We start from the raw sequence: 22,600 nt of genomic DNA, 5'->3' as shown, positions 1-22,600 counted from the left end.
GAAAACATACATGTACCCCAATGTTCATCGCAGCACTATTTACAATAGCCAAGACATGGAAGCAACCTAAATGTCCATCGACAGAGGAATGGTTAAAGAAGATGTGGTACATATATACAATGGAACATTACTCAGCCATAAAAAAGAATGAAATAATGCCATTTGCAGCAACATGGATGGACCTAGAGATTATCATACTAAGTGAAGTAAGTCAGACAGAGAAAGACAAATATCACATATTATCACTTATATGTGGAATCTAAAAAAAATTATACAAATGAACTTATTTACAAAACAGAAACAGACTCACAGACTTCAAAAACAAACTTATGGTTACCAAAGCGGAAAGGTCGGAGGAGGGATAAATTAGGAGTTTGGGATTAACATATACACACTACTATATATAAAATAGGTAATCAACAAGTACCTACTATATAGCACAGGGAACTCTACTCAATATTCTGTAATAACATATATTCTGAAAAAGAATGGATATATACATATAACTGAATCACTTTGCTGTACTCCTGAAACTAACACAACATTGTACATCAAGTATACTCTAATATAAAATAAAAATGAAATTAAAAAAATAATTACTAACACCATTGTTTTAAACATGAAGAAACTGAGGCTCAGGGAACTTAAGTGATTTTTCCATGGTCACAGCTAGTAAATAGTGTAAGTGGAAACTTAACTCAGGTCTGTCTGTCTCTAAAATAGAGCACTAAAACCCCTTGACAAACGCCTAATTTAATAGACCAATGGTCCTCAATGTGGGAAAAGGAAATCAAAATCTGCAGAGGGTCATGTAGAATGTGAAAAAAGTATATTCACCTGGTTAAAGATGCTAGATTGACAGCACATATTTATCTCCTTTCCCTCCTAAGAAGTCCCAAAATGACAGCAAAGGAATTTTTTTAAAGGCATAAACCTATAAAGACCAAAAAGATTAAGAGAGAAGCCATCAGTGGGCGAGATTTCAACAATTCTTGGAAGTAGAGCAGAAGAAGAAGCTACAACTTTAAGTGCCTACAGAGGAGGATACTGGATAAGCCAGCTGATCTGCTCTGTGAAATCCCTGAGAGACTCCAATAAGATAGGGGTGTAATTCAGAACTGAATACCGGAGATTGGGTGAATATCTGTGTGTGGACTGAATATCCTCTGATGTCCCCACCCTCGCCCCAAGCAGTCAGGCAAGAAACTAGAGGTTTTATCTCTGGAAACTTAAATGAATAAGGTCATGGCTTAAAAGACACCAGGTATTCTAGAGAGCAGTGGTAAGTCTTAAAATAAGATGTCTTAAAATTCTGCTCCTGAAACTGTGAGACCCTTCTCACGTCCACCCCCAGATTCATCCCTGCTAGGCTCCAAAAATGACAACAGCCAGGCTTCTATCAAATCCTGACCCCAAGATATGGAAGAATTATTTTTGGAGAAACTGGTCTATCTGAGCAAACAATATCTCCACGTACTTACAGCTGAGATTTGAGGATCCCAGTAAAGTCTGGCTCCTTGCCAAACCACTCTTCATTGTAGACTACCAGTCAACAACCTTTACCTACACACAGACTTCTATTAAGTGTTTTTGTGCCTCATTCTTAAATATATATAACGTACATCAATCATCATCTGACACATAATCACCATCCCACTAGAATATAAACTCCATGAAAGCAGGGGGTTTGTTTTTATTTTGTTCTTTTAAAACAGTGTACTCAATACAGTTGAATGAATGAATAAATTATAGGAAGGTCTCCAACATTAAATGAACAAACAAAGCATAAATAAGGGAATCCAGAACTATAACAGAGAAAATGAAAAAACCAGGAAAAAATTGTTTTAAAAATCTCCATATTGACATCAGTAGAAATGATGGAGTAAGGACATCCAAAAATTCTCTCCTCCATAAAAGCAATGAGAACATGGGAAAAATTGTTAGAATCAACATTTTAAGAACTCTGGATATTAACCAAAAGATTGCAGCAATTGCATTTTTCAAGAAAAATGGCTGATTTTGTGTGAAAGAGTGAGCTTTGAGGCATTTTAACTCACTCTATTCCCACATTGCTCTCCCCAGCTCAAGAGTAGCCTTGAAACCTAACATCCTGCAATTACAGTGAACACAAGCAGGCTGGCAGCCACTGGAGGAAGAATGGGGTTGGATATACTATAAAACCCAGAGAAGAGAACTGTTATTATTTGACCTATCTGGTGATTTCCTGGAAGATCCCACTCACAAGGTTTGCCGTTATTTAACCAGACTAGGAGTTTGTCAAATACCTAAAATCTTTTCCCCAGGGAAAATTATAGAAAATAATAAGAGGTAGTTGACTAACTTCAAGACGGCCTTCAGGAGTAGTTAACAGTTCAAATAATAGGCTAACAAGCAAGTTTAAAAGGAAAATCTGGAGAATGAGATATCCAGGGGCTCTGAAAAGCTCTGACATAGTCCAGGGAATCTAGAAAGCCATGTGCATGTGTAATGAGAAATCAGCTCTTATTGAGAATCCCTTGTATGTCTCACGCTCTTTTCAAGATTCTCTTTTTGTCTTTCTCTTTCAACAGTTTGATTATGATGTGTCTAGGTGTGGCTCTCTTTGAGTTCTTCCTAGTTAGAATTTGTTGAACTTCTTGAATATGTAGATTATTTAGATGACCTAGGCAAAATTTATAAATTCCTAGAAAGACATAAACTAGCAAAGATGACTCAAGAAGAAACAGGAAATCTAAATAAACCTCTAAGAAGTAAAGGGATTAAGTCAGTAATCACAAAATTTCCCACAAAGGAAAGCCCAGGTCCATATTGCTTCACCAGCAAATCTTAAAGAAGAATTAACACCAATAATTTGCAAATTCATCTAAAAATAGAAGAAGAGGAGATACTACCCAATTCATTCTACGAGGCCAGTATTACCCTGATACTAAAACAAGACAAAGGCTTGAAAAGAAAACTATAAACCAATATCTCTTATGAGTAGAGACGTAAAATTTTACCACAAAATACAAGCAGACTTATACAAATAACCATAAATAAATCCAGCAACATATACAAAGGATTGTACACCATGACTGAGTGAGATTTAACCCAATAATGCAAGGTTGGTTCAACATCAGAAAATCAATTGATGTAATATACCGTATTAATAGAATAAAAGATAAAAACCACAAGATCACTTCATTAGTGCATAACAGTCATTTGACACAACCAAAACCCTCTCGTGATAAAAATAAAATAAACAAACTAGGAATAGAAGTGAACTTCCTCTGTCGGGTAAAGGGCACCCTATGAAAAATCCACAGCAAACATCACACATAATGGTGAAAGACTGAAAACTTTCCTCCCCTGAGGTCAAGGACAAAACAAGAATGTTCACTCCTGCCACATCTATTCAATATTGTACTGGAAGTTCTAGTCAGGGCAATTAAGAAACAAAAAGAAATAAAAGGCTTCCACATTAGAAAAGAAGTAAATCTATCTCTAACTGCAAATGATATAATTTTATGTACATGAAATCCAAAGGAATACACACCAAAAAAAAAAACTCTTAGTGCTAATAAATGTGTTCAGCAAGATTGCAGCATAAAATAACAATATACAACAACTGATTGTACTTCTATACACTAGCAATAAACAATTCAAAATGAAATTAGGAAAATCATTCCAACTACAATAGCATCAAAAAGAATAAAGTACATAGGAATAAATTTAACAGATGAAATACCCACACTGTCTTGAAGAGACTGTTGGTAGGAATATGATCATTAAAACCCACCACTATATATAAAATAGATTACTAATAAGAACCTGCTGTATAGCACAGGGAACTCTACTCAATACTCTGTAATGGCCTATATGGGAAAAGAACTTAAAAAACAAAAAAAAAAAGAGTGGATATATGTATATGTATAACTGATTCCCTTTGCTGTACACCTGAAACTAACACAACATTGTAAATCAACTACACTCCAATAAAACTTTTAAAAAAAGAAAAAAAAATTAAACGTGATTCTGAGGAGATCTCAGATGAAAACGAGGAATATGTTATTGGAAACTGGAGGAAAGGTGATCCACATTATAAAGTGGCAAAGAGTTGTGTTCTAGTGTTTTATGGAAAGTAGAAGTTAAAAGTGATAAACATGAATATTTAACCAAGGAGATTTCTAAGCAAAGTGTTGAAGATGCAGCCTCATTTCTCCTTACTGTTTTTAGTAAAATAAGAGGGGAGAGATAAATTGAAGCAATTGTTAAGCAAAAAGGAACTAGAACTTGAAGATGTGGAAATTTCTCAGCCTATTCTTATTATGAAAAATGAGAAAGCATGTTCTGGAGAGAATACCAAGAGTATGGCTGGAAAATCATTTGATAAAAAGATTATAGGTGCTATTCATAGATTTAGTCAGCCATCTCAGCAGAAGCTAGGAATAGCAATGAGATTATATTAACAGAAATATTGCCGCCTTGGTCTAAAGAGGACAGAGGTTGAAATGAAGGAAGGCTCTCAGAAACACTGGGATTCTGCAGGACAAAACAATAGAGCTGTCCAGCAGCAAACATGTGTTGTCCTTTAAGAAAAGGGAAGAATGACCCTGAAAGTGTTTCAGAAATCAGTAGGGCTGTCACTGCCATCATAGACGGAAGGGACAAGGCTGTCTCCTCCTCATTTTCAGCAGTGCCACAGGGACAGAGTCACCATCCACAGCTACAGGCGTGACACTGCTGTCCCAGTGGGCCCACAGGGCAGAGCACTGAGCCAAAGAGGATTATACTTGAGCTTTAAGTTCTAATGGAATTTGCCTGTATTTGTGACTGTATTTGAACATAGGGCCTTTAAAGAGGTAAAGTTAAATCAAGTCATAAGGGTGAGGCCCTAATCCAATATTACTGGTATCCTTATAAGAAGAGAGAGACCAGAGATACACACTTGCAGAGGAAAGGCCATGTGAGGACACAGTGGGAAGATGGCCATCTGCAAGCCAAGGAAAGAGGCATCAGGAGAAATCAGCCCTGCTGGCACCTTGACTTGAACTTCCAGCTTCCAGAACTGTGAGAAAATAAATTTCTGTTGTTTAAACCACCAGTCTGTGGTATTTTGTTATGGCAGCCCCAGAAAACTAATAAGCCACTATAATCAGCTTTCTACAATTTGTCACCAAAAATATTCCTAAATGCTACAACATATAATAGGCAAGGGAATATATATTTATATCTATATCTATACATGTGTGTGTAAAATCAAATAAAGAAGAACAATCCTATGGATAAAAAGGAAAGTAATATGAAGAAATGGCCCTTAAACACATGAAAAAATACTCAATCTCACTCGTAATAAAAGAAACATACATTTAAGCCACAATGAGATATAACTTTTTACCTATTAGGTTAACAAAAACAAAAGAAATGAATGATGCATGGTGAAAAAGGACACTCTAATACATTACTGATAGAAGAATAAATCTCTAGGAACAATATTTAAGGGGGAAATTTAGCAAAATCTATAAAAATATAAAATTCACATATTCTTTGACCCAGGAATTCTATTTCTAGGAATTGATCCTACAGACATAGTCATATGTGTGCAGACTGAAATAAGTTTAAGGCTATACATTGAAGAATTGTTCATAATAGCAAATGTTTGGAAGCAACCTACATATATAGAATATTATGAATATATAGAATATTATGCAGCCACGAAAATAAATGAGATAGTTCTAATTGGACTGAAATTGATATGGACTCATCTCCATGATATAAGTTTAAATGACAAAAAGCAAGGTGCAGAACTATGTGTAAATTATGTGACTATTTTAGTCACTAGAAAAAGAAAAGTAAATACACTTACATATATAGTTATATATACAAAGAATATCTCTGGAAGGATACACAGAGATAATAGTGGTTACCTCAAAAAAAAAAAAAGAAAAGAAAGAAAAAGAAAGGGACACATATAGACCAACAGAACAGAATGCAGAATTCAGAAATAGACTCACACATTGGGCTTCCCTGGTGGCGCAGTGGTTGAGAGTCCGCCTGCCGATGCAGGGGACACAGGTTCGTGCCCCGGTCCGGGAAGATCCCACATGCCACGGAGCGGCTAGGCTCATGAGCCATGGCCGCTGAGCCTGTGCTCCGCAACGGGAGAGGCCACAACAGTGAGAGGCCCGTGTACCGCAAAAAAAAAAAAAAAAAAAAGAAATAGACTCACACAAATATAGACGCTTTGGGGCAAAGAAAATTCAATGGGAGTAAGGGACAGTGTTTTCAACAAATGCTGCTAGGACAATTGGACAACCATTTGTCAAAAAAAGAAATTAACCTAAACCTCACACCTTATACAAAAACTAACTCAAAATAGATCATAAGCCTAAACATGTAACATAAAGCTATAAAACTTTTTAGAAAAAAAACACAGGAAAAATCTTTGTGACCTTGGGTTTAGCAATTAGTTTTTAGATACAACACCAACTCATGATTAATACAAGAAAAAAATTAATAAATAGGATTTCTGTCAAATTATAAACTTTTCCTCTGCAAAAGGTACTGTTAAGAGAATTCAAACACAAGACACAGACTTAGACAAAATATTTGCAAACCACATATGCAACAAAGTATTCATTTCTAGACTACATAAAGAACTCTTAAAACTTAAGAATAAGAAAATTAATAAGCATTAAATCTTTTAAATGGGAAAAATATTTGAATAGACATTTCACACCAAAGATTATTTATAAATGGCTATAAGCACATGAAACCCCACTCAAAGTCCTTAGTCATTAGGGAATTGAAAATTAAAACCACAATGAGATACCACCACGTACCTATTAGAATGGCTAACATCAATAAAACTGACAATACTAAGTACTGGTGAGGATGTGAAGCAACTGGAACTCTCATACATTGCTGTTGGGAATGCAAAATGGTACAGACACTTTGCAAATCAGTTTGTCAGTTTGTTACAAAATTGAACACATGCCAACTATATGGCCCAGCAAATCCCACTCCTAGGTGGGGATTTACTCAGGTGAGATGAGAACTATGTTCACTCAAAAAAAAATTGTTGAATGAACGAATGAATCTACCATTATGTAAAATGACTAGATAATGTCTAAAATTGCCAAAATAAGAAATAACAATATAAGCCTATTTTAGGAATAAGGAATTAACTACCACAAGGAATAGTTAAAAAGAGTTAAAAGGGATTGACTCTCAGGGGCAAGACTGATGGATGAGAATAGTTAGAAGTGGCTGCTGTTTTTCATTCAAAGCCTTTCAGTATTAATCACTGTTTATATTTTTAAATTTTCATAAAAATTTAGAAAGCAAAAGTATGCTCTGTTATTCCATTTCTATGTTAAGTTCTGGAACTGGCAAAACTAATCTATGGTTGCCTGTTACTTAATCACAAATATTTCAGAAAAATTATCTATATATACATATAAAGAAAGCAGATGAGGTAAAATGTTAAAGATAAGTGTATTTGGGTAAAGGGTATGTGAACATTCTTTGTAGTATTCTTTTTCTTGCAACTTTTCTGTAAGCTTGAAATTATTTCCAAATAAAAAGTTTTTTAAAGTAACTAATTTATGGTATAAAAATCAGAAAAATGGTTGCTCTAGAGAATGAAAGAAGGGACTGACTGGGAATGAGCATAAAGGAACTTTCTTGAATGCTGGTAATGTACTATATCTTGATAGGAGTGTAGGTTATAGAGTGTGTGCATATATCAAACCTCATAGAAGAGTACTCTTAAGATTGCTACATTTTGCTTTAGGCTTTGACAGCAAGAATTTTGGCTACATCAAAACAACAGGCAGGTTGAGCTCAAGAGCAGAAGAGTGATGAAGTCATACAGATTGCTGGCAGATATGTTTCTGAACAGACATGAATCAGTTCTCAGCCATCTAGGAACAACTGGGCAAATGGGTTCCACTTACCACCAGCCTTCTCAGCTTATAAATCCCAGGAAAACAAGTATTATGTGTGATTTATTCTAGAATACTTAACCAATGCTATTACTAGGCTTTATGCTTACAAAAGATAACTATCAGCAGGAAATACTTGAATTGCCATTCTAATATATAAGAATAAAAAATCATTTTGGTTAACAAGGATGTAGGCTGTATTAGAAAGAGCCCTCATGTGGGAGTTAATACATCATATTTAGATCTAATGTAGCACTCAACTGAATCACTGAACAAGTCACTTAACCAATGTACATACTTTTCTGCCTCTGCAAAATTATCGACCTTGACTAGATTATTGCTATGGTCTCTGCAGTTCTTACATCCAATAATTCTAAAAAATGTCTCTAATTCCTAAGTATTAAACCTACCTCTCTGTCTTTACTGGATTAAAAATGGACTGCCTTGCATTTTAATCTAATCACTCCTAAATGTTAGTCACATGTCCCTGGCTGGAATATACACTTTTTAGTATGGAGACTATATCTCACCTATCCTTTGTATTCACTATAGCACTTACAGAATAAGAATAGTTATTTAATATTCATTAAAGTGAAATAAACTAATTCCAAGATTTTTAAGAGATTGCTACATATTTCTATATGTACATTAATTTCAATTTTAAACAAATATTGAACTTAATAATATTCACACTGAAGTGTTTAGAAGTAATGTGTGCTGATGTCTGCAACTTACTTTCCAATAACCAAAACAAAATGGATTGATGGATGGAAAGAGACATAGATAGATGGACAGATATGTAATAAAGCAAAAATAGCAAAATGTTCATTATTAAATCCAATGATGGATGAATGTGTAAATATTTACTATAAATGTCTCTCAACTTTTCTGTATGTTTGAAAATTTTCATAAGAAAATGTTGGGAGAAAAGCAAAGCATGAGAAAGTACTATGAAAGGAGGCATAGGATTTTAAAGTTTATCAGAAAGGAACAAATCTTTTAAAAGACTGAAAAACACTGATATGGGTAAGGAAATCAAAGTTAAAGAGACTTACACACGATGGCCCAGCTTGAAAGTAGCAGAGAAAGGTCTGGAACCTGTAGCATGCAAAGTCTTCTCAACAGCAAGCCCCCAGAGGCACAGCACCACAGCCACGTGACCAGCTCTGTTTTCTGTCTAGCCTAGTACCATGCACAGTGGACACTTGGAAACCCTTAGATAAGGATGGGGGGGTCATTTCTTCATCAATTTTGATCAAATTTTTATTCAGAGAGTTTTTCTTCATTTGTCAACTGAGAATTTTAAACTTCCCTTGGGATATTTGTGGGCATGAAGCTCTCATCTCAGCCTTTCTTATACCTAAGATGCACTGCTTTCTCACCTTTGTTGAGTCAGATAGAAGTAGTTTGGTTAAGTAAACAGCCTGGAGAGAACTACCATTGCCTACATCAATCTTTTTGGACCAGACTGCACATTTTAAAACACAAATAACCCCAATGTTCATCAACAGGAGAATGAGAAAATTGTGATGCTGTTATATAGTGGAATAGTATGCAGCAATTGAAATTAAATTAATGCACTAGCACTGATGTAACAAAATGGATAAATCTCAAAAACATCATGTAGAAAAGAAAGGGAACATTAACAGAAGAATTCGTTTAGCATAATATCAAGTTTTAAAAATTTAAAAACATTGTAAAGCAACTATATGCCAATAAAAATTAATTAAAAAATAAAGTAATTTTCACAAAAAAACACTTTAGGATCTAGTGGGATTTGAAATGAAAATAAAAACAAAAATAAACAAATGGGACGTAATTAAACTTAAAAGCAAAGGAAACCATAAACAAGAGGAAAAGACAACCCTCAGAATGGGAGAAATATTTGCAAATGAAGCAACTGACAAAGGATTAATCTCCGAAATATACAAGCAGCTCGTGCAGCTCAATATCAAAAAAACAAAAAACCCAATCCAAAGATGGGCAGAAGACCTAAATAGACATTTCTCCAAGGAAGACATACAGATGGCCAACAAACACATGAAAAGCTGCTCAACATCACTAATTATTAGAGAAATGCAAGTCAAAACTACAATGAGGTATCACCTCACACCAGTCAGAATGGCCATCATTGGAAAAACTACAAACAACAAATGCTGGAGAGGGTGTGGAGAAAAGGGAACCCTCTTGCGCTGCTGGTGGGAACGTTAATTGGTACAGCCACTATGGAGAACAGCATGGAGGTTCCTTAAAGAACTAAAAATAGAATTACCATATGACCCAGCAATCCCACTATTGGGCATATACCCTGAGAAAACCATAATTCAAAAAGACACATGCACCCCAATGTTCCTAGCAGCACTATTTACAATAGCCAGGTCACAGAAGCAACATAAATGTCCATCAACAGATGAATGGATAAAGAAGATGTGCTACATACATACAATGGAATATTACTCAGCCATAAAAAAGAACAAAATAATGCCATCTGCAGCAATATGGATGGACCTAGAGATTATCACACTAAGTGAAGTAAGCCAGACAGAGAAAGTAAACCTTGAACCTCAGTATACACTCACTGTAACACATCAGCAAGCTAGATGACACACCCACAGGCACCATGACAGTTCCAAGGCTGACCATGAAAGGCCAAAATGTGGGCGGTGGCCCAATTCCTGGAAATCCCCACCCCTTCCCCAAAATAGTTGGAATAATCCTCCCACTTATTAGCCTATGAAATTATCCAGCCCATAAAAACTGAACAGGTCCACACCCACACTAGCCACAGGGCCAATCTCACTTTCTGAGACTGACTGCACTCTGCCTATGGAATACATATCTCTCTAAATAAACATGCTTTCACTTTACTATGGCTCACTCCTGCATTCTTTCCTGCATGAAGCCAAGGACCCTCACTTGGCGGCCCATCCCAGAGACTCACCAGAAACCTAGGACATGACCATCCTCTTGTACTCCATCTTCCTGCAACAATCTCATCAACTCAGATTGAGAAGATAAGGAAAAAGCATTTTAGAGGAAAGGGAAGATCAGGAACTCCATTTAGGACATAAACTTGAGATACCTATTAAATAAATAGGTGGGATCTAAAGCCATGAAACTAAATGAGATCATCAAGAGAATGAGTCTAGACCAAAAAGAGATCCAAAGACCAAGCCCTGGGGTACTCCAGAGTAAGGTCAGGAAGATGAGGCCACAAAAGAGAATGAGAAAGAACAGCAGTTACTCAATTTCTCTGAGCCTTGGCTTCCTCATCCGTATAACAGGGATACAAATAGTACCTACCCATAGAGTCACTAAATTAAGTAATGGGTTTTTAAGTACTTAGAACAGTGCCTGGTACATTGGATGCATTCACAACATGTTAACGACTATTCAACAGGGCATAGGCCACCTCTCATTCATCCCTCTATCCTTGTCACCTCCACCTCTCTGCCTCCATCTCCACTGCCTCACCAGCACCAGTGCAGGGGTTTGCACACAGTCATCACTAGATCGATCGATATCTACTGAAGTGAATTTAATTCTCCATCTTAGTGTTCTAAAGCTGGGATTACTTTTTCAAGCTGAGCGAAATGAGCAAACCCACATGGCCGTGTGCAACTCATGATGTGGGGAGTCAAGAAACGAATTCCTTCATTTTGGCAAGCAGCTTCTGTTGTTAAGCCACGGCCATGTTGAAGACTCTACACACGTGCTTTTTCTCCCTAGATTTCCATTCTGGAGCAGTCATAAGTGGAAACAACACAGGAATAGAGAGAAATCCAATTTTGTTGACAAGGCCACAGATATTTAGTTTTCAAATGAAGTATCCCCATAGGGCTTACTAATTTTCTATTTGGAATCATTTCTTCAGACCCTCAAGATATTTATAAACTCTTAACTCTGAAAAATACTGCCCATGGCAGGTCATAATTCTTTGACATGTGCTTTGTGGTTTCAGTGATCTGAACAGTGGCTACTGGGAATACTTGTGCTTTTCCCTCCTAACTTCTCCTCTGAGACTTATTTACTGAAATACTTTATTGCCTCTGCATTGAGAATAATTTAAAACTGCAGTTAAGCCTGTAGTGGTTAAGTAAAAGCATGCATCATTTGGATTGAATTTGCTGAGAATGAATCAACTGTTCACTATCTGCCGTGAAATTTTGAAACTTCTAGGCAATTAGCTCCTTGAAAAGAAAAACTGTTCTAATTTACCTGGCTACACAGACATGCACTCAGAAGTGCCATTCAAAGCTTTAACTTTTGCCTTCTGTGTTTTAAGGTAACCATTCAATCTCAGGAAAATGTGTGAATTTAATTAATGGTATCAAAACAAAAGAAGCATTTCCAAAGTGCTCAAATCCATATGAGACCAATATGTTGACTTGTTGATGTGAATTTAATTAGTGTCTTCAAGCATTAACTGCAAAAGCCCCTTTTATCTAATCATCACATTTATATAAACCATTAGCACGGTAGTACTTGGTTTGAAATGGGTTGCTACATAATCCAAACTGTTGTCCTACCCTGGGAGAGTCTCTAAGAAACTCAATATGTTTCCACAGAGAAACTTTTGTATCCACATCAAGTAAATTTAGGTTCAACGGCTGCACAGAAAGTAACTTAAAACTGGCCTTTAAGCATGTGAAACAGAAGTGATTTAGTGCTTGTTCTGCCTTTCCATCACTTTCTGACATGAACAAAAGGAAGGAAATCAGATTGTGCTGGCCTAACCAGTCTCAGGAAGTAGCCTAAGCGAATGACTAAACCGAGTCCCAGGGCTCCATGCTGCACAGAGCGACAATGACTGAAGAAGTCGGTTCGTTGGGCAATATTGACTTGACAGCTTTAGGTGAAGAAATATTGCTCTGGGTGCCCCAGGAACAATTTCTCAGTAACAAGTCCATCTGTCTCCCAGCGACTCCTTTTCCCTATCTCCCAAGAAAGAGTTCTCAAAAGCAAAAAAGAATTTTAATATGGTTTTCAATGACTGTTGTATTACTCTGCGTTCCTAAAATTCGAGGGGGTACATGGTAGTGGTGAGTTAACTCTTTAGGATCAACACAATAAGAAGCTGGCCTTTTGGAGGCTAGTCTGAGACCCAAGGCAGGAAGGTAACGGGACAGTAGAGAGCAGGCTCTGAGGTCAGGCTGAACTGGGTTCAAATCCCAGCTCTGCCCATACTCTGTGACCTTGCACGTGTCACTTACATTTCTGCACCTCAGCTTACTCAACTATAGAGTGGGGATAATAATAGTGCTCCATTATATTAGTTTGCTAGGGCTACTGTAACACAGTACCACAAACTGAGTGGCTTAGACAACAGAAGTGTATTGTCTCACAGTTCAGGAGGCCAGAAGTCTTAAGACCTTAAGTGTTAGCAGGGTTGGTTCCTTATGAGGGCTGTGAGGGAAGGATCTGTTCCAGATCTCTCTTCTTGGCTTGTACATGGCCATCTTATTCCTGTGTCTCTTCACATCAGCTCCCCTTTACGCGTGTCTGTTTCTGTCTCCAAATGTCCTCTTTTCATAAGGACACCAGTCATATTGAATTATAGCCCGTGCTCATGACCTCATTTTAACTTGATTACCTCTATAAAGGCCCTATGAGGTACTGCAGGTTAGGTCTGCAACATGTGAGTTTTGAGAGGAGACAATTCAAACAAGAACACCCCTCAAGTTGGTGCTGTGAGGATGTGATGAGATAGTGTATGTAGCTAGCATAGTTTAGCATAGTTTCTGGCTCATATAAGCACTCAACAAAAAGTAGTTAATATCAGGCACTGTGCGTATCCATACTTATTGATTTCATGGGCTCAAATAATTTTTGGTAAAGATGAAATCAATAAGTCTGTCGACACTATCCCTAGAGTCTACTTCCCTCAACTAGTACAGATGGTCAAGGTGAGAAACGATAAACCATTGCAAAAAGTAACAAGGGGGGCAAACTAGGGCACTGACATACCATGAAAGTAGAACTGCATTTAGGTAGTAGGAAATGATAAAAATTCCTCATCTGACAGTGAGACTGCAAAATCAATTGTCAGCTAATCAAGCAACCTTGGGATGGGGTAAGATACTTTGAAGGCAACTTCAGTTTAGAAAAAAAGACAAGTGTTTTAATATGACTAATCAAAACCCCAAAATGACAAGGCTAGAGCCCTCAGTCCTATGGACTATCTTTGGGAAGACTGGAGTTCAAGTGCAATCTGAAACACTCCCTTACAGCCAGGGGAATGACAGGCTCTGCAATGGCAAATTTATCAGGTTAGTCTTTCAATAATGTCTATTCATAAACAAAGGACATATGGCCTGATCAAAAAGAAATTAGATGGGCTTCCCTGGTGGCGCAGTGGTTGAGAGTCCCCCTGCCGATGCATGGGACACGGGTTTGTGCCCCGGTCCGGGAAGATCCCACATGCCGCGGAGCGGCTAGGCCCATGAGCCATGGACGCTGAGCCTGCACGTCCGGAGCCTGTGCTCTGCAACGGGAGAGGCCACAACAGTGAGAGGCCGCATACATACCGCAAAAAAAAAAAAAAAAAAAAAAGAAATTAGATGGAATTTCTCATACATTTCTTTATACACACATGCTTAGGCAGAGAAAATGGGTCCACGGAGACTGGAAGAAAATGGCCATGAACATAGTCAATACCGATTCTACAGTTGAGAAAGGAACTGTGTGGCAGAAGAAATATAAAGCTAGCAGTAAAGAGACGTGGCTTCTACACCTAGACCTACTACTAACTAGCTGTGTAACTTTGTGTAAATCACTTCTCTCTGGGCCTTAGTGAAACAAAGGGATTGCCCTGGATAACTGCTACATTTCCATGTTTTGGTTGATAATTAACTCTTTAATACCATAAAGTAATAAATAATACACTCTAAACTATTAGTAGTAGTTCTGGGAACTGCAGACCTCACAGTGCAATTACATTTTTCCATAACGTCTATGCACTACCAAATAGATTTAAAGTTTCAGAAGGTATTCCGTCTTGAGAACCCTTGCCAATTGCCATTTTCTTTTACATGGCAGATGCCGCATTTTCTTCCTATGCATCTTATCTTAGTAAATGGCACCATCCTCCACTCCATTTTTCCTGCCAGAAATCTGGGAGATATCCTTTATTCCTCCCTCTCTTTCAACTCCCACTACCAGTCAGCTACCAATTCTCGTTCATTTTATTTCCTAAATATTTCTCAGATCTATTTACTTGTACCAGCTCCACTGCCACTATCCTAGTCCGAGCTATAATCATCTGGACTGTGACAGTCTTCATTGATCTACCCACTTATACCCATGCCCACCCTCCCAGTCCATCTTCCACGTAACAACCCAAAGCCTCTTTGTTTGAAGTTCTCATAGCACTTATTTTACTCTTCAGAAATGGCACTTCAAATATCATCACACACTTTGTTGTATACATATCTATCTCTTCCACTAGATTGCAAAATCTTGGAGATGAGGAGCGGGGTCTTACACATTTTTCTACTCTTAGTACTTAGCATATTTGGTACTTAAAAATACTAAGTTAAAACAAATTGAATTGAACTAAATTTTAATAAATAATATTAACAAAATTGCATAATATTACCACAATTTTTATAAATATTTGGCTGGCATATCTGAATGTGTGCTCATATTATATACACATACTAAAATGTTAAGGATAATTTATTCAGTGAGGTGAGGTTATGAATTATATCAAGTTTATTCTGTAACTGTTTTGTAAATTTTCTTTTACAGCTTTATTGAGATATAATTGATATACAAAAAACCTGCATATATTTAATGTAAACAATTTGATGAGTTGGACATACGCATATACCCCTGAGACCATCATCAAAAGGAAGGTAATAACCATATCCATCACCTCCAAAAGTTTCCTTGCATCCCTTTGCTTTCGTGGGGAGTAGGGGTAAGAATACAACATGCAAATCAGATCATATTACATCCCTTCCTAAACCCACCCCCAGAGGCTTCCCATGGCACTTAGAATAAAATCCAAAGTCAATAAACCAGACCTCTGTTTCCTCAACTGTCCAGGCCCCCATCATCTCTCACCTGGACCTGCTTCTCCCACTTCCCCACCTCCTGACTCACAATCCTTTTTTTCTCTATACAAAGTCAATGATCTTTTTTAAATACATCATGAATTTGTCAATCTCATGATTAAAACCCAATAATCCTCCCTATTACCAACTGGATTAAGTCCCAATTCCTTAGCTTGGCACTTAAGGACTTTTCATAGTCTGCCCAACCTTCTCCCCCCTGATCCTACCTATTTCATCAGCCTCACCTTTAGACACTCACCTCCACCTTTACTTTGTCCCAACTATACCAAATCTCTTATTTTTTTCTTTGCTTTAAAATTTTATTATGGAAAGTTTCAGATGTACACAAAAGTAGAAAGAATAGTACAATTAATCTCCCTATACCTATCACCCTACTTCAAAATTATCCACTCTCTGCCATTCTTGCTTCATCTATTCCCTCCCCTCTCCACCGCACAGACTTTTATTTTTCTGGAGTGTTTCAGAGTAAACCCCATATAGCACATACATTCACCTCTAAATACTCAAGTGGGTCGTTCTCACAGAGGAGAACCCACCAACCTGCTTGATGTTCTCCAAACATGGCCCACTCCTCCCCGTGCCTTTTCACAGCCTATTCCTTCTGCCTAGAGTGGGCCTGGTTCCCTCACTTCTCCACCTGACAAACTCCTAGGTACCCTTCAAGGCCCACCTCAAGTGTTACCCTCTCTGTGAAAACTTGCCTGCTTCTCCTCTGCTGTGCTCCCACAGTACTTTGTAATACCCCACACATTTACTGATAAAATTGAAATAGAAAATAATACATAACTAGAGTTCATATGAAATTATATTAATATATCATATAATGCTACTGTGTATTTCATATTTCAAAAAGTATTATAAGAATAGAATATGTTATCTAGTCTACTGAATCCCTATTGTATTCAAATTATGTGTTTGTGTGCCTGTCTCTCCTACTAAAGGGGAAGACCTTTGAGGCAGAGAATGTTTCTGGTTCTGTCTTTTCTCACAGCTTGAGCCCACCACCCAATGCAGGTTTGTACTCCTAGCACCTAGCACAGTGTTTGGTACATAGGATTGATCTGCAAATATTTGTTAAATTAATACATTAATTGTGTAGTATCACAAAATGGTGTAGTATCACAAAAAGCATATAATTTGGAGTTGAATGATTTACAATAGCCAAGACATGGAAGCAACCTAAATGTCCATCGAGAGATGAATGGATAAAGAACATGTGGTACATATGCACAATGGAATACTACTCAGTCATAAAAAAAAGAACAAAATAATGCCATCTGCAGCAATATGGATGGACCTAGAGATTATCATACTAAGTGAAGTAAGCCAGACAGAGAAAGGCAATATCTAAAAAAAAAAAAAAAAGATGCAAATGAACTTATTTACAAAACAGAAATAGACTCGCAGTCTTAGAAAACAAATTTATGGTTACCAAAGGGGAAAGGGGGGAGAGACAAATTAGGAGTTTGGGATTAACAGATACACACTACTATATATAACAGATAAACAACAAGGACCTACTCTATAGCACAGGGAACTATACTCAATATTTTGTAATAACCTATAAGGAAAAAACATCTGAAAAAGAATAGATGTATATAACTGAATCACTGTGCTATACGCCTGAAACTAACACAACATTGTAAATCAACTATACTTCAATTTTTTTTAATTTAGAAAAAAATTTGTTTTAAGAATTTGGAGTTGAACAGACTTGGATTTAAGTTCCAGTTCCAGCAGTTATTTACAAGCTATTTTACCTCTCTGAGCCTTGGTTTCTCATTTGACAATTGGCATAGTAATGCCTACATCCCTGTATTGTGAGGATCAAATATGATAGTAAATACAAAAGCAATCACTAAATACAAACACCTTCCACATGTACGGCAGCAACATAACAAATGTGCAGTGTGACCTAAGGCATGAGAAGTGCTTCGCACAACGCCTAGCACATAGCACGTGCTGAATGGCTGCAAGCTATCATTATTACACTTGAATATGAGGCTGCTGCCGGCCACCTACTTGTGCATACACCTGTGTGTGTGTGAGAAGTGATTGATGGATGACCAAATAGCCCTGCCCACAGAGCAAATGCTCTTCATCTGTTGGTTCCATGGCTGTGTGCTGCTTGCACTTTCTTAGGCCTGCAGTTTATTGGCCGTCAGAAACATTCCACGTTGCTGGATGCCAGGGTTCAAGAGAGCTTTAAGTTTATCCAAGCTGACGGTCAAGGCTGGAGGGACCAGACAGATCCCAAATTGCCTGTGATAGTCCCAGGTTATGTTTGTGGTCCAGGCACTGTTAGTGTCTTCTTTCACTTTCAAAAGGGTTGCAGTTTGGACAATGAATGATATTATGGTTAGCCTCATCGAGGATATATTTACTACTCAAGTTACTTTTTTTCAATAGGGAGAAGAAAAAACCTTAAGTGAAAGTCTTATTAGCGTCTTTTCAACAGCAATATATTTTTTATTTTTGGCGTGAGGTGGGTTTTTGGGGGGGGTTTGTTTGTTGGTTTGTTTTTGCCTCTACATGGCACATGGAAGCAGACCATTAGGGAAATTAAGAGTGGTACAAGCAGCCTTGTCTCATAGCCCCTGGGTTCATTTACATTAGGAATTATTCTGTGTCTGCATCTGCTCCTGTAACAGAGTAAGCAGGATGTCTTCCTGGACCCAGAGGGCTTTCTATTCGGAGCTCTACCACCTGCACACTTTTTGGCCACTGGCCACATGGCAGGGCAGTGCCTATAGCCACAACCAGGGTAGATGATCCCCAATCCCCAGGTCTCTACTGGACTGCAGTTTTTAAGGGGGCAACTTTATTTTACATCCTCTTCCTCCAGCTACCTGGAAACTTACAGACAAGTCTCCAACCACTCCTGGCTATCGCTGGAGTTGTCAGAGGCAGGGGTGAGAACCAAGGGCCATGAACCATGTTGGTTGACTTAAATCCCTCTACTTAACCTCCTCTTAAGTTGACTGAGCCAGGCTTTGGCAACAGTTTGATACGATTCCTTAAAAAGCATTCTCAGTCAGACTAGGCCACAGATATTTACATCTGCTGGTTTCGTCCCTATTAAAGCTGTTTGGCCATTGTGTATTGTAGGCAAAACCTCAACATCAGCTGTTCCCAGTGAGAAGGAACATCGTTGTGCATGACGAGCCCAGCCATCATGAACTGTACTCGATTGATGTCCATTCTGTGCCGAGCACAGTGAGGGAGACAAAGTCTAATTCCCACTGGGAAAAGCAGAGTGCAAACACATAGCGGGATAACTTACTCAGAGCAGGGAAGGGCTGTGCTCCTTCACTGAATCTACAGATCCCATCTATTGGACACTAGGGGAAACAGTGGTAGCTGAGACAAGCACCACTCCTGCCCTCATGGGACTTATAAGCAAGTGAGGAAGACAGACATTAAAACCGTAATTTTAAAATGCACTGAAGGTTAGAACAACAACAACAGAAGGATATAAAAGAAGGGCTTCACAGGGTCTGGGGTGGAAAAGGAGACTCTCAGGGACTGATTCCTGGAGACCTGAAAGAAGTTAGCTACACAGGAATCAACAAATTGTATTTATTCAGTCACACACTCATATTGTTGGCGGGCGTTTGTTGAGTGCCAGGCTCTGTGCTGAATGCCAAGGAAACTGTGTTGAACAAGGCACACTGAGTCCATCATAAAGCTTACAGTCTAGCAGAATTTCCAGAAAGTTCATGATCAAGGAGAGTTTTCAGAGACCCTGAGCATTTTTGTTCCCTCCTATCTTTCCTGGCTAGAGAAATGCAGGCAAGTTACCCTAAAATTTAAGGTAACTGGCCTCCTAGCTTCTAAAACAATCCCATTCTGAGGCTGTGAAGCCTCATCTCCTTTTGAGCCCAGTGTTTAGGTAGAGGGGAAGCCTCGGTTTTAGATAGTTTGGACTCTGAGTCCAAACTATTAGGGAATCACTAATCAATCCCCTTCTGTACATGCACACACATCTTAGTTTCTGTTCCTTCTGTTCCTTCTGTTCCTTCCCAGCATCCCCAGGCTGGTATAAGAACTATTCTATAATAAGGACCTACTATATAGCACAGGGAACTCTACTCAATACTCTGTAATGGCCTATATGGGAAAACAATCTAAAAGAGAGTAGATATATGTATATGTATAACTGATTCACTTTGCTGTACACCTGAAACTAACACAACGCTGTAAATCAACTATACTCCAATAAAATTTTAAAACTAAAAAAAAGAATTCTGCTAAGACCTTGTTTCTTGTCTATATACCCCTTAGAGGTAGGTCTTACTCTTTCAAAATAACCCCCATATTCCAAAACAGACATATTAGGTGGAAATCATTTCTAATACCCAATCATTTCCAGTGTATTTACTTTACAAAATATTTCATAGTGCAGAGATTTTCAGTCTAGAACATTTTCCCCAATATCTTTATTAGAAAAATATCAAAAATACAGAAAGTTTTGAAAGAATTGTACAATGAATACACACATCACCTATATTATGCAATGAACATCTTGTTATATTTACTTTACCACATATCTAGCCATTGTTCAATCTATCTTATTTTTGGATGCACTTCAAAGTAAATTGCAAACATCAGTACACTTCACCCCTAAACACTACAGTATGCTTTTTAAACTAGAGTTTAACATTTGTTTATGGCTCTTTTCTTTAAGTTAAAATTTGTAAAAGGTACAACACATGTATCTTAAGCGTACCAGTCAATGAGTTTTGACAAATGCATAAACCTGTGTAGCCCAAACTTCTAACAAGGTGTAGAATATTTTTATCACCGTAGTAAATTTCCTTATGCCTCCTCTCCTAGCCAATCCCTATTCACTCACCAGTGGCAAAAATTATTACCATTTTTTCACCAGGGATGGGTTTTGCTTATTCTAGAACTTCTTATAAATGGAATCATAGAGTCTGTAATCTTTTGTGTCTTTCTCCTTTCACTCAACATACTTTGGAGATTTGACCATGCTATTGCATATATCAGTATTTCATTCATTTTTATTGCTGAGCAATTTACCATTGTATGAATATTCAACTCCCATTCCATAAATTTTGGAAACCTCATTGCCTTTCAAGATTTCTGTGAATTCCCAGGAAAGAAGAGCCAAGTGCCAATGGACAAAGTAGAGAACAAAATTTAGATGACAGAAGCCAAACAAAAGTACATAACTCTGGGTTCATGTCAGGAAATGGGCTGGAGTAACCTGGAGACCAGTAGGATACAGCAGGAAGACCAGTGAGGGTTCAGAGGAGTCAGGACATGGAGACAGAACAGGATATAGGAACAAGTCAGGACTCTGAGAGTACATTTGGGGGTTGCTCAACTCCAACTGTGTTCTCCCTTTGTTCCCAGTTTGAAAAACTCCTACCAGACCAACACAGGTAGGGCAGGTCCTAATCAAACTCAGACTCAGGGGAAAATGAGATAAGGAGGGCCTAATTTAGATGGAGTGGTCAAGGAGGACCTCTCTGAGGAAGCAGCATAAAAGAGTGTTCTAGAAATAGCTAGGGCAAAGGCTCTGAGATGGAAAATCAGCTGAGGAAATGATGGGAAGTCCAGAGTGGCTAATGTAAGGAATGACAGGGAGACTGTCATGAGATAAGGCTGAATGAAGGAAGTGGACAGATCATGAGATCCTTGTAGCCCAGTGAGGTTTAACCTTTATCCTAACAACAACAGGAATATTTAAGCGGGGCTTTAAGGAGGAGAGGGGGGATGATTTCGTTTGTGTTTCAAAAAGGCCACAGTTGCCACAGGAGAGAAAACCATTTGGAGAACAGCAAGGGTGAAGGCAGAGATCCCAGTTAGGAAGCTATTGCAGTTGTCCAAGCGAGAGAAGGAGATCTTTGGATCATGGTAGTAACAGTAGAAGTAGCAATAAGATATAAAGACAAATTTAAGAAGTAAAACTGAGAAAACTTGCTGATGGATGGATATTTGTGAGTTTGTGTTATGTCTGGAAAATGTCTGACATATATACACTACCATGTGTAAAATAGATAGCTAGTGGGAACATGCTGGGTGCTCTGTGATGACCTAGAGGGGTGGGATGGGGGCGGGGGCGGTGGGAGGGAGGTCCAAGAGGGAGAGGATGTATGTTTACATATAACTGATTCACTTCATTGTACAGCAGAAACTAACACAACATTGTAAAGCAATTATACTCCAATTAAAAAAAAAAAAGAAAATGTCTGGGAACATAACCACCAAGTGTTAGTAGGGACTATCTTGGGATGGGAGGTATTATTAATGGATTTTATTTTCTTCTTTGTTATTGTTTTTTAATTACCGCAATGAATATGGGCTACTTTTATAACAGGGAAAAAAGCAATAAAGTCATAACATTTTTAAATCCTAAAGAAAGGTAACGTCAGACCTTAGCCATAGACATGAGTGTGCTTTGTGTTATGCTGACGCCCTTGGAGGCCCTCCCGTCTCCAGAGAAGATCTAAGGTGTGTGACTACCTCCTGGGAAACTGCCTTCGGGACCTGCAGCTCAACCTTCCAATGCTCTCAGTGGCCACACATCTTCATCCTTTGGGTGTGGGCTTAGAGGGCCAGGGGTGGAAA

Source organism: Mesoplodon mirus, assembly GCF_964341445.2.
Source record: "Mesoplodon mirus genome assembly, chromosome: X".
Classification (NCBI taxonomy): domain Eukaryota; kingdom Metazoa; phylum Chordata; class Mammalia; order Artiodactyla; family Ziphiidae; genus Mesoplodon; species Mesoplodon mirus.
Note: the sequence above shows the minus strand (reverse complement) of the source record.